The sequence below is a fragment of the Labeo rohita genome, chromosome 2 (genome assembly GCF_022985175.1).
Source record: "Labeo rohita strain BAU-BD-2019 chromosome 2, IGBB_LRoh.1.0, whole genome shotgun sequence".
Lineage (NCBI taxonomy): Eukaryota > Metazoa > Chordata > Actinopteri > Cypriniformes > Cyprinidae > Labeo > Labeo rohita.
In genome coordinates this window covers 37890733-37904375 of record NC_066870.1, presented here as the reverse complement: position 1 = coordinate 37904375, position 13643 = coordinate 37890733, and the positions used below count along the sequence as shown (strand labels likewise).

General features: G+C 35.8%; 1 protein-coding gene across 1 annotated transcript in view; it reads left to right on the top strand.

The window, feature by feature from the left end:
* Positions 1 to 60: 60 nt before the first annotated feature.
* The window catches only part of ncana (neurocan a), a 98739-nt gene continuing 85156 nt past the window's right edge, over positions 61 to 13643 (top strand). Inside the window, exon 1 of the mRNA XM_051138557.1 lies at positions 61 to 380. The gene's annotated coding sequence lies outside the window, so the exon portion shown is untranslated. The remainder of the gene's footprint in view (positions 381 to 13643) is intronic.

The window sequence follows — 13643 nt, the reverse complement described above, 5'->3', positions numbered from 1 at the left end:
CCGGGAGGGGGTTTTGTGGAGCGCTGTGCTCCTCTTCTTCTTCAGCACCCTTTTGTTTCTGATCTCTCCAGTAGACGGAGGCGCCGCTGCGGAGAGACCGGCGTCAATCTGCGCGTGTCTCTCCTGTGCCCGTTCGTCCGCGGATGTGCCCGGTGCTTGTCATTGCTTTACCTTTGCAAACTGTTCTAGAACCATAACAGCTTCATTTGTGGAGTTCAATTCATTTCATGTGACTGAAGTTCCGGCAGACTCGGTTCGGATCTTTCTTCGCCAGAGGCACCGGAGCATCTGCACTTAGGTTCGGTTCGGCTCAGCCGATCTTCATCCGTTCAGCCGGCGTGGACTCATACTCTCAGCGCTGACAACTTGAACAACTCCAGGTAAAAATGAAACCTTCTCATAACTATTACTTGCGGATTAATGTAGTAGGGGTTTTGGTGGTTGTCTGATTTAGTGGATCTTTCAAATCCGATTTAACCAGATGTCTGTGATCTCATCCAAATCGTAAAGCTGGTTTGGACAGCATGCTGTAATTTCTACTAGCATAACTTGATTGTCTCAATGTGGAAATCTGGTTCTGTTTGAGCATCTGCACATATGTCAAATGGTAGTGCATCGTCTTTGTTGGAGATTTTTTGGAAATACTTCAGAAATCTGAAGAAACAACAAGAAATGTGAGTGATGTCCGGTATATTTACGTTTAACACTTTTTATTCAGCAGGTGATTTTATTCAAGGAGTTTTTATCTAAAGAGCAAGAGTATGCAATGCAGTAAAAGTTATTATAAGAAATGGCAAAATCCACCATTGCAATGCAAGTCGCAAGATTTTTAACAAAGAATCAACAGAATGCACGTAAATGTTACTGGTATAATACGTTTTGCAAGTTGCTTTGGATAAAACATCTGCTAAATGCATAAATGTAATAAAATAGATTAGAACACAAGAGCAGAAGTGAAATGCAGAAAAGAATAGAAAGATAGAACAATACAGTAGAAGTTTTTATAAGAAATCCCACTATTGCATTGCAAGTTACGAGATATGGAACAAAGAATGCTTGTGCATTTTTAGTTAAAATATAGTTTGAGACTTGCTCATTTGAAAGTCTCTTTGGATAAAAGCAATTGTTAAATGCATACGTGCATATGTAAGAAAATAGAAGTTTGAACAGAAGTGCCAAATGGCAAAATCGAGCCATTGCATTGCAAGCTGAAAGATATTGTACAAAGAATGCATGCAAATATGTAAGTAAAAACCACAGCATTAAATACTTAATCTTTTGCACATTGATTTAGATAAAAGCATCTAAGAAATCCCACTATTACCTTGCAAGATATAGAACAAAGAATGCATGTGCATTTTTTTGTTAAAATAGATAGTTTAAGAGACTTGCTCATTTGTAAGTCTCTTTGGATAAAAGCAACTGCTAAATGCATGCATGCATATGTAATAAAATAGAAGTTAGAACTGAAGTGCCAACTGCCAAATAACAAAATCCAACCATTGCATTGTAAGTGGAAAGATATTGCACAAAGAACACATGCAAATATGTAAGTACAAATCACAGCATTAAATACTTTGTCGTTTGAAGATTGATTTGTATAAAAGCATCTATTAAATGCATAAATGTAAAATATGTATTAGTACTCAAGCTAGAGCAGAAGTGAAATGCAGAAAATAATTGACGGATAGAACAGTGCAGTAAAAGAAATGCCAAAATCCTACTATTGCATTGCAAGTCACAAGATACTGAACAAAGAAAATCATTGCAAAAGATAATGAAGATGTAATGAAGAATGCATGTAAACACTGAAGTTAAAATGACAGCATAAGACACTTCTTCTTTTGGAAGTCGCCTTGGATAAAACCTGTTTATGTTAGAAAAACAGTACACAAACTAGAGCAAAACTGAAATTTAGAAAAGAAAAAGAAATGACAAAATCAAGATATTAAACAAAGAATGCATGCAAATGTTTAATTAAGTTACAATCATAAGCAGTGATACACCTTAAAAATACTACTTAAAAGCATGCTTTGTGTTGTAATATCCAAATGAACCTGTTTAATTAAAGATTTTAAGAGTCAAATCAGTTAGAAATAGTTCCTGCTCCGATCAGCTGATTGCTGAAACGGCTTGTACAGATGAACGGGGTGCTGTAAATATCAGTTTACGAACTCTCTCGCTGCTCCTTTGTAGCAGAAGAGAGATATCAGTGTCGGTGAGCATTAGTAAGTGTGTTCGACAGGCAGCTGCGGTTCTCGGCGAGAGGTGTAGGCTAAGATCTCGTTCCCTGTGGCAGCCGCGCTGAAGTTGTCGGAGATCAAAAAGTCCTCGGCAGCTGCGGGCATTTATTATTTATCCTGGCACCTCTTCACAACACCGCCGACCGTGCAGAGGCTATTCAGACCCATACGACACACTGACCGGACGGTGCTGTGACATCATAATCACGGGCCACTGAGACAGCTGCCAGGATTCTCCATCAGCATTCCCTGTGGGATTGTCTGCAGTTCGTGATTTTTGGGTTTAATCACAGGCCTAAATGGATGTGTGGGTTTAAAAGGCCACAATGAGAGGTTAGGGTGAAAATAAGAGGATTAATGGTGTTGGATTTATTGGAGTCTGATAATGAGATGGTGTTTTAGGGGTGAAGGGAATGAAGGGTGAATGGGTCAGAGAAATCAGGGCTCAAGGTCAGGTGTTATGTATAGTTCACAAATCCGATCAATATGGCCAGGCTTTGTGTTTCAGCGACTGATCGAGTACTGATGCAGTACGAACCCCTCTTTTTTTTCTAACACATATTCGGATTCTAATTCAAGCAGTTTCATTGGCATGATAAAAGTAGTATAAATATTAGGCCTATACAGATTAAAAATGTCTCAAATTAAAGTAATAACAAAGACAATGGTTTTTGTCGCTCTTCTCCTGCAGCTGTCTGTCTCTTTGTCCTCTTAAAGAGTCAGACTATTCAAAAAGCAGCTCAATGCAATATCAGAGGCTCTTATTCAGTGGTATGAGTACTTTATGACACTAAGTGCTCTCTCTCACACACACAGAGCCTATGTAAGCATTGAAAACTATCATTGAGAGTCTATATTGTCTTTATAGTTTGTATCAATATTGGTCACAGTTCATGTTTCACCCCAAATTAATTTATTTTGCATCAAGATACAACTGCGATTTTGAGATAACAGAATTATTTTCATGACAATGACATGACAATTAAACACCCTGCGATTCTCATTTCTGAAATGCAATGCAATGCAATGCAAAAAAAAAGTCACATAGTATTTGGTGGAATGCATTTACAGTATATTTATATTAATTTAAAAATCAATAAAATGACAAAGATAAATGATAAAAATTTTTATGGATATAAATAATGTATTGTAATTAGTTTTGTGTAGTTTTCTTTACTGGTTACATTAATATAAATTATAATTTTTAGTTATTTATTTTTTATTTATTATATATAATATGTAATATATATATGTAATATGTATAATATATAATATATATATGTATACTACATTATTTTGTGTTTAAATATTAAAATCTTTAAATCTGAAATATAGTAGCTTAATGGCATAAATTGATTTTTTTATTTATTTACATTTTTAATTATATTTATATATAATATTAGCTTAATGGCATAAATCAAAATAGGTGTTATTTTCTTTTTGTAAAATATATTTTTACATTTTGGGTATGGATCTTTACAACTTTGCATGGATGCATCGCCTCGATTTAAACTGTTCTCATTAGCTGATATTTTGGAAACTGAAAATGTTTATTTTTTCCAATTTAAAGATAACAGATTTTCAAAAGTAGCCCTATTTTATTTCACATAAAATATCTGATTTTACCTAAAGTGTAAAATATTCAGAGCTTTGTTGTGAATTGTTCATTGTTTTGTATCGGTGCATTCATGAGCACAGTGTCCTCACAAGCCTCTTTCTTTTAGTTTGTATGTGACGCTGTCTGTTTGCTCAGTGCTTAGTCTGTATTTGCCATTAAGTCCTTCATCTCCATGGATCGGTAGCTCATGAAGTGATCTAGACGTGATGTTTCTTTAACAAACTCGATGCTGTTCTGGGTTTGAACACTCGGCTGTATTGATTGGTTTATACTGCTGACCATCTGCATATTGGAGTTTCTGCAGCGGAGTGTATATGAGGTTCAACTAAGCAAAACCAAACCACACATGCACCTCTGCAACTAAACACCTGTTTCTTATTAATGGTGTTCAAGTCAAGCATTACTATTGCTTTGATTTGACCAAACACTATGTATTGAACTCGGCTGGTGAGTTTTACTTGTGCAAATGGCACATTTATTTTAGAAAAAAGTAGAAATCACAGAAACAAATACTTGTAACCTTGTGTGCAAACACACAAGCATCTCAAGAACACAGGACACGCTTCTTCAGTCTCATGCAGAATTAATTGTGTCTGGTTGCGTGTAAGTTCACAGAAGGGTCTCTGGCAGCCCGCCAGACATGCGTTATCAGAAACATGCCATCTTTTACTTTTATCTGTTGTTATTTTTTTATGCATACACTCCTGGGGATAATTAAACCAAAAATTAAAACTGTCATCATTTACTCACCCTCATGTGCTCTAAACCCATTTGAGCTTCTTTTCTTTTGCAGAATGCAAAAGATTCTTAAAAGAGTGTTCATGCTGCTTTTTCCATGCAATGAAATTGCATTGTGATTGGATTCAACCTAATCTTAATGAGCCATATAAATATATGCAACCTAAAAAATAAGATTTTCAGTGAATAGGCTTACATTTCTGTTGCAAGGCTTCTAAGGACTTGATATTTAATGCACAAGTCTTGAGGATACTTTTATTAGCTTCAAGACTTTTTTGTTCATTCTTTTGATGGAAAAGTGCAGCTTTGAGTGTGCAACATGAGTGTGAGTAAATGATTACTTGGATTTTATTTTTGCATTAACTGATTCTTAAAAATGTTTTCAGGCTGTGAAACTCCTTTTGGAAGCATTATTTTTAAGAAGATATGGCAGGTTGTATGGATAGTGAAATCAGCCCCATACAGTCTGTCAGTGTAGAGGATCGCTGAGCACACATGCAGAATCTCTGATAATGTTTGTCAAAGTTCATGCTGGTTTAATTAAGTTGAACATCAGTTCATTAATACCTGCTGAATCACCGCTGGGCTGATGAACACAGTTACTACAAAAACATTATAATAGCAACACTGTGGCAATCACTGACACACAACTATTCACAACACCCTAACAACTGCATAGCAGCAACACCCTGTCAGTCACCCACAATGCCTTAGCAACGGCATAGCAACAACCTATTGATCAACCAAGTACCTAGTAATACAATGATAACTACACACAATACCCTAGAAACTGCATAGCAGTGCTCTGGCAACCACCCACAATGCCCTAGCAACACCTTAGCATCTGCTCATTAACAACCTGGCAACTACATACCAATGGCCTGGTAACCACCCAAAATGCCTTAGCAAGTGCATAGCAACGCCCTGGCAAAAATCCATATCGACACATCAATTGTGTAGTAATGCCCTGGCAACTACCAAAAATGCCTTAGCAACTGCATAGCAACTCTTTGGCAACTGCATAGCAACACCCTGCCAACCAACCACCAATATCAACCTAACAATTGCAGAGTAACATCCTGGCAACCACTAAAATGCCTTAGCAACTACATATCAACTCTTTGGCAACAGCATAGCAACACCCTGGCAAGGAACCACCAATATCAACCTAGCAATTGCATAGTAACATCCTGGCAACCATCAAAAATGCCTTAGCAACTGTGTATCAACTCTTTGGCAACTGCATAGCAGCACCCTGGCAACCACCCACAATTCCTTAGCAACTTCATATCAACTCTTTGCCAACTGCATAGCAACACCCTGGCAACCAAACACCAATATCGATCTAGCAACTGCATAGCAATGCCCTGGCAACCACCTACAATGATTTAGAAACTGCATAGCAACTCTTTGGCAATTGCATAGCGACACCCTGGCAACCAACCACCAATATCAACCTAGCAACTGCAAAGCAACACCCTGTCAACCAACCACCAATATCAACCTAGCCACTGCATAGCAACACCCTGGTAACCACCCACAATTCCTTAGAAACTTTATATCAACTCTTTGCCAACTGCATAGCAACACCCTGGCAACCAAACACCAATATCGATCTAGCAACTGCATAGCAACATCCTGGCAGCCAACCACCAATATCGATCTAGTAACTGCATAGCAACACCCTGGCAACCACCCACAATTCCTTAGCAACTGCATAGTAACTCTTTGGCAACTGCATAGCAACACACTGGCACCACCCACAATCCTTAAGAAACTGCATAGCAACTTTTTGGCAATTGCATAGTGACACCCTGGCAACCAACCACCAATATCAACCTAAAAATTGCATAGTAACATCCTGGCAACCACCAAAAATGCCTTAGCAACTTCATATCAACTCTTTGCCAACAGCATAGCAACACCCTGGCAACCAAACACCAATATCAACTTAGCAACTGCATAGTAACGTCCTGGTAACCACCAAAAATGCAACTTTGGCAACTACATAGCAACACCCTGGCAACCAACAACCCATGTCGACCCAGCAGCTGCATAGCAACTCCCTGGCAACCACTCACAATTCCTTAGGAACTGCTTAGCAACTTTTTGGCAATTGCATAGCAGCACCCTGGCAACCATTTACCAATATCGACCCAGCAACTGCATAGCAACACCTTGGCTACCACCAGGGCAACACCCTAGCAACTGCATAACTGAAAAAACATTTGAGAAGTTCATGTAAATGTGCCACAGCCTTAGAGGAAACGTTTATTGCAGTACTATTACTATTATTTAGACTGATTCTGACCAGTGCAGTTTTCATTTATAAAATGGGTTTGTCTCAGATTTTTGTCCAGAAACGATGAGCAGAAAACAAATGAGGCAATGGTTGTCATGCAGCGTTTGATGGCAAAATTTGGTCAGAGTTTGAGCCAGTGGTGTAAAGCTCTAAAGGAGGCATATTTGAGGAAAACGGCTCCATTGGCCTCCCTTTAATCTCATTACCGTCTAGGAGAAACTGCTCAGATTGTACAGAGATCTCATTTGTGATTTTGCTTTCTTATATGGGATTGTGGGTAATTGATGTTGCCCTGCTGGAGGGCGTCAAGTTCAATAGAACACATGAAGGTTTGCGTTTAAGATCAGACTGACCCAGTGTGTGTGTCTGTGTGTGTGTGTGAGGAACATACAGTAAATGAGGTTTGGGAATAGAAGTCTTCCCTAGGAACATTAGTCTTTTTCTTTAGTTGAACACCTTTATTTTCAATGCACTGCTTACGGTGCATATAAGCATTACTGTGGGAATAAGCCTGTGAGTTTTGATCTAGATGTATGATGTACTGAGATAATTGGAAATTCAGCGTCTTTTTATGAGCAGCAAAACCATACCATGTTTATGGTGTTACATGTGTTTGGTATGTTTGTTATAAGTATGCATGCAGTAGAAGAGCTAGAAAAAACTCCCACCAGAAATAAAAGACATAAAGTCATTATGGTTTCTCAAAAAAAAAAAAAAAAATCTTATGTGTTGATTTTTTTAAAAACATCGAACTGCCCTGGGGCTACAGATGAAAATTACCCACACTGCTTGTATTTAGCACATTTCATGTTGATTTTATTATTATTAATGTGTGTAGTCTCTGATTAAATAAATAAGTAATTCACAGTGCACTTAAAACTAGTTTTACACCAGCTATTTCACACTTGTAGTTTTGAAATAACCTTATTTAAATAGTTGCATAAATTTTCATATTCTATTTTAGTGTCAGTGTTCGAATCCTCCTTTTGCTTCTTATATCTTTTTAATGCCAGTAAATAATTTTTATTGACAGTTATTCTTTAAGAATAACTATAAAAATCAAATAATCAATAATCAAAATAATACTAAAAATATTTAATATTATTAAAAAGACATTTTTAATTACACTTGCAATTGTTTTTCCTATTAAATCCTATATTTTATTTCAATTAACAACATATAAGTGTGTTTCAGCACTGGACAGCTCCTGATTCACTCACTGCTGTCTCATTACCAAATCCCACTCCAGATACTATTTACACTGAAAGAATGTGTGATTAATGACTGTTCCCGGGGTTTCTGTAATGCCTTTGTCTTGCTAATGTATTTACATGAATAACATACAGTATATTTACATGCCAGATCTTCATTGCTATTATTTCTTCTGAGCAGAGATTGATGTTTAGCGGTGTTTGCCAAGTCAAGCATCACTACTGCTATTGTTCAAACACTGTGTTCAGAATTTTGCATGAGTGAAACTTGATATTTATGTAATCTAATGTGCTTGATTTAGTCATATTGTTAAATCAATTTGTCATTTTAAGTACATATTTTTTGACTCGAACAGTTTATGCATATTGTGGCTTCAGAATGACTTCTTTTTCATATCATCTTTAGAAAATATTAATAAAAATATAAATGTAGAATGGTGTAAAGAAATTAATTTCTGCAAAACTCGAGCTCTCGGTCAGGGAAAAGCATTGCACTGTAACAAAGCTGTCACAATAGCAGTTTAGTGTCCTTGGAGGTCTTTTACTTGCATTGTTAATGACTATCACTAATGTAAATCCCATTTCACAGGAAAAGAAACCTGCTATTATTCTCCTCCATCTCTCTCTTTAATTGTACGTCTTCTGTCTCTCCGTCAGTCTGCAGGAGGTCTTTCCCAGCCCCCCTCGGCCGTTCTCCATAGACGTGTTATGGGCAGTTAAAGAGAGAGAGAGAGAGAGGAATAGTCAAACAAAGGAAGGCTCTCAGTTTCTTTGTGTTTATTGTCCGTTCTCCTTGTGTGACACACAGATGGACGCTGAGAGGAAGCGCCTTCAGGCATGTTTGGCTTGATAGAACGTGACAGAGTTTGTTTTCACCACAGTGACATGTTTCTCTTTTGCAATTACAGTGCAAATGTGATCATTAACTTAAAAAGAAGTCCTTTGGAAATCATGCTGTAGAAAATGTTTTGTCAGGAAACATGTAAATTCACTGGTTCTATTCCAATGTGCTGATTAGTTTGCATGAGTGATAGGGGTTAGATCAAATAGAAAAACACCTGTACAGTGTATAAATTGCCGTTCTTGCTTTGCAACTTCAGCATATAGTTTTTTGTGCCAGTTATTCTTTATTTATTAACATTTAAAAGAAATTCAAATTTTAGTCAAACTAAAAAATAATAGTTTTTTAAAAATATTAATATTAAATAATCATTTAAAAATATTTTTAATTAATAACCTTACAGTTGTTTTCCCTATAAAACCTATAACATTTTGTACTTTAAAAAAAAATGCATCATATTTAATGCCTGTTATTCTTTATTTAAAATGAACAATTATAACTAATTCAAATAACTTATTCAAATTTTGTACTTTTATTAAAATGTGTATAATTTTTAGCATAAGATTAAAAAAAATTGGTAATTAATAACCTTAGTTGTTTTCACTATAAAACCATATTTTGTACATTTATTTAAATGCATATAATTTTTTGTGCTAGTTATTCATTATTTAAAATTAACAGTTAAAATAAATTAAAATAATTTATAATAGTCAAACTAAAAGTAACAATAACTTATTTTAAATAATATTATTTATTAATAATTTTTATTATTTTTAAATAATTTTGTAATTTTTATATAATTAATATTCTTAGTTGTTTCCCCTACAAAACCTTATTTAGCACATTTTTTAATGGATATTTTTAATGCCAGTTACTCTTTATTTAAAACGAACAATTAAATTTATTCAAATAATTGATAATAGTCAAATCAAAAATAATATTCACTTATTTTTAATAATAATATTTAATAATAATTTGAAATATATTTGTAATTAATAACCTTACAGTTTTTTCCTATAAAACCCTATTGTACAATTATTTAAAATGCATATAATTTTAGTGCCAGTTATTCTTTATCTAAAATTAACCTTTAAAAGAAATTCAATATAATTTATAATGGTCAAACAAAAAATAATAGTACCTTATTTTTAATAATAATATTTAATAATTATTATTTAAATATTTATAATTAATAACTGTAGTTATTTTCCCTATAAAACCCTACGTTGTACAATTTATTTAAAATATATATATATAGTATCTTTCCCAGCCTTTATGGTATGGAATTAATGTGTTTGTTTTTCTGCAGACCTTAAAAATCTGCAACAGAAAGGTGTTAAATGCAGAGTCTCACCACCACTGAGTGTGAACCGATATCCATATGCAAAAGACAATGAAGCGTTTTTTTCCCCTCCACGGTTAGTTTAAGTCTCCCGGTATTCCCGGAGTAACCACGGCAACCAGACAGCTGGTTAACACTCGCGTCGCCAGCCGGGTGACAGTCAGAAGCTCGGCACCTGAGACCGCCGGCTATGTGAAGCTCAGCAGGCTCATATACATTCAAACACAGCTACGTTTGTTAGTTATGGGTGTGGATAATGATAATTAGCACATCAGCAGTCTGTCTTACTCTCAGTCCCTCTCTGGATGACAAGCCTCTGGCTGGATGCGTCATTATTTCATGTCTCTCCTCCTTTAGAGATGATTCTTGTCTTTTTTGTGCTCGGTTGTGCTAAAGTACTACAGTAATTGGCCATGAAGCGCTTACGGCCACTGGCGAGACTTTGATCTGTTTGTTTTTCTGTAAAGACGCCTGACGCAGTTTTCGGTGTTGAGTTGAGAGAAAAACTGTGCTTAATCGATCTGCATTTCATGTTAGGCTGTATTTATGTAAGCATACAAAACATGCATGTGTCCCATGCAAAAAAAGCGTGGTGTTGCTTTCGTATGCATGTGTAGGGGGTTTAATTTTGTCTGCTGTTGTTGTTTTACTAATTGCATTAATATTTTGTTGTGTCTTGTCATTTATTGTAGTAAGCACGGTGCTTTGTGCACGAAAAACAAGCAAAACAATTGAAAACAAAATTAACATTTTAAAAAATTCAAATAATCAATAAAATGGTCAAATACAAATATTTTATAAAAATATTTTAAATATTTTTTTTGTGGGTTTTTTTTTCAGGTTACACTGTAAAATGTCTTGTTTAATGACTCACATTGTAAAAAATAAATAAATTATATATGATGCTATTTTAGACCTCAGCGGGTATCGTGTGATATTCCTTGAATTCTGAGCAGTTTATTATAATGCGGCAGATTTTCTCCATGTGTAGAGGATTGTATCAGACGGCTGGGGATGTTTAATATACTCTGAGTAGCGTTTGATTTACAGCATGAGGAGCGCGGCTCTTGTTTATCTGCTCTCAGAGAGATTTATGCCGCTGTATGCTGGAGTCTCTTCATCCAAATCTGAGGAATCAGTGCAGTCCTTCATCATCACCTTCACACCTCAACACGACTGCTGTGTGTTTTACATGCGTCAGGGGTTAAAGGTCACATGATGGTTGATAAATGAGAGGATGAGGCAGGATTGAATTGACTGCTGTGTATTGACTTATTTACAGTAACTGTATCTGTTTAGAGAGCAGTGTTATTTTAGTATTATTAAGTTGGATTGAGAAAGCCAACTTACTGAAATGCCATTTAAACTTAATATTATTCTTTTTCTGAGACTAAAATTATCAACTGTAACTCCTCCTAGAGCTTCCATAGACTTACACTGACGGAACGTTCAAATGAGCCAAGACTATTTAAACTGCAACTGTCAAAACTCCCAGAATCCATCTATGCCTAGCAACTTGCTAATCATGTTATAAACATGCTAGCAGCATGCTAATCATGCTAGAAACAAACTAGCAACATGCTAGCATCTTGCTAATCATGCTAAAAACAAGCTAGCAGCATGCTAATCATGCTAGAAACAGACTAGCAACATGTTAGCATCTTACTAATCATGCTAAAAACAAGCTAGCAACATGTTAACATACTAACATCTTGTTAACCATGCTGGAAACAGACTAGCAACATGCTAGTAACTTGCTAATCATGTTGAAACATGCTAGCAACATGCTAATCATGCTGGAAACAGACTAGCAACATGCTAGTAACTTGCTAATCATGCTAAAAACAAGCTAGCAGCATGCTAATCATGCTAGAAACAGACTAGCAACATGTTAGCATCTTGCTAATCATGGTAAAAACAAGCTAGCAACATGTTAACATGCTAACATCTTGCTAATCATGCTGGAAACGGACTAGCAACATGCTAGTAACTTGGTAATCATGTTATAAACATGCTAGCAGCATGCTAATCATGCTAGAAACAAACTAGCAACATGTTAGCATCTTACTAATCATGCTAAAAACAAGCTAGCAACATGTTAACATGCTAACATCTTGTTAACCATGCTGGAAACAGACTAGCAACATGCTAGTAACTTGCTAATCATGTTAAAACATGCTAACAACATGCTAATCATGCTGGAAACAGACTAGCAACATGCTAGTAACTTGCTAATCATGCTAAAAACAAGCTAGCAGCATGCTAATCATGCTAGAAACAGACTAGCAACATGTTAGCATCTTGCTAATCATGCTAAAACAAGCTAGCAACATGTTAACATGCTAACATCTTGCTAATCATGCTGGAAACGGACTAGCAACATGTTAGTAACTTGCTAATCATGTTATAAACATGCTAGCAGCATGCTAATCATGCTAGAAACAAACTAGCAACATGTTAGCATCTTACTAATCATGCTAAAAACAAGCTAGCAACATGTTAACATACTAACATCTTGTTAACCATGCTGGAAACAGACTAGCAACATGCTAGTAACTTGCTAATCATGTTGAAACATGCTAGCAACATGCTAATCATGCTGGAAACAGACTAGCAACATGCTAGTAACTTGCTAATCATGCTAAAAACAAGCTAGCAGCATGCTAATCATGCTAGAAACAGACTAGCAACATGTTAGCATCTTGCTAATCATGGTAAAAACAAGCTAGCAACATGTTAACATGCTAACATCTTGCTAATCATGCTGGAAACGGACTAGCAACATGCTAGTAACTTGGTAATCATGTTATAAACATGCTAGCAGCATGCTAATCATGCTAGAAACAAACTAGCAACATGTTAGCATCTTACTAATCATGCTAAAAACAAGCTAGCAACATGTTAACATGCTAACATCTTGTTAACCATGCTGGAAACAGACTAGCAACATGCTAGTAACTTGCTAATCATGTTAAAACATGCTAACAACATGCTAATCATGCTGGAAACAGACTAGCAACATGCTAGTAACTTGCTAATCATGCTAAAAACAAGCTAGCAGCATGCTAATCATGCTAGAAACAGACTAGCAACATGTTAGCATCTTGCTAATCATGCTAAAACAAGCTAGCAACATGTTAACATGCTAACATCTTGCTAATCATGCTGGAAACGGACTAGCAACATGTTAGTAACTTGCTAATCATGTTATAAACATGCTAGCAGCATGCTAATCATGCTAGAAACAAACTAGCAACATGTTAGCATCTTACTAATCATGCTAAAAACAAGCTAGCAACATGTTAACATACTAACATCTTGTTAACCATGCTGGAAACAGACTAGCAA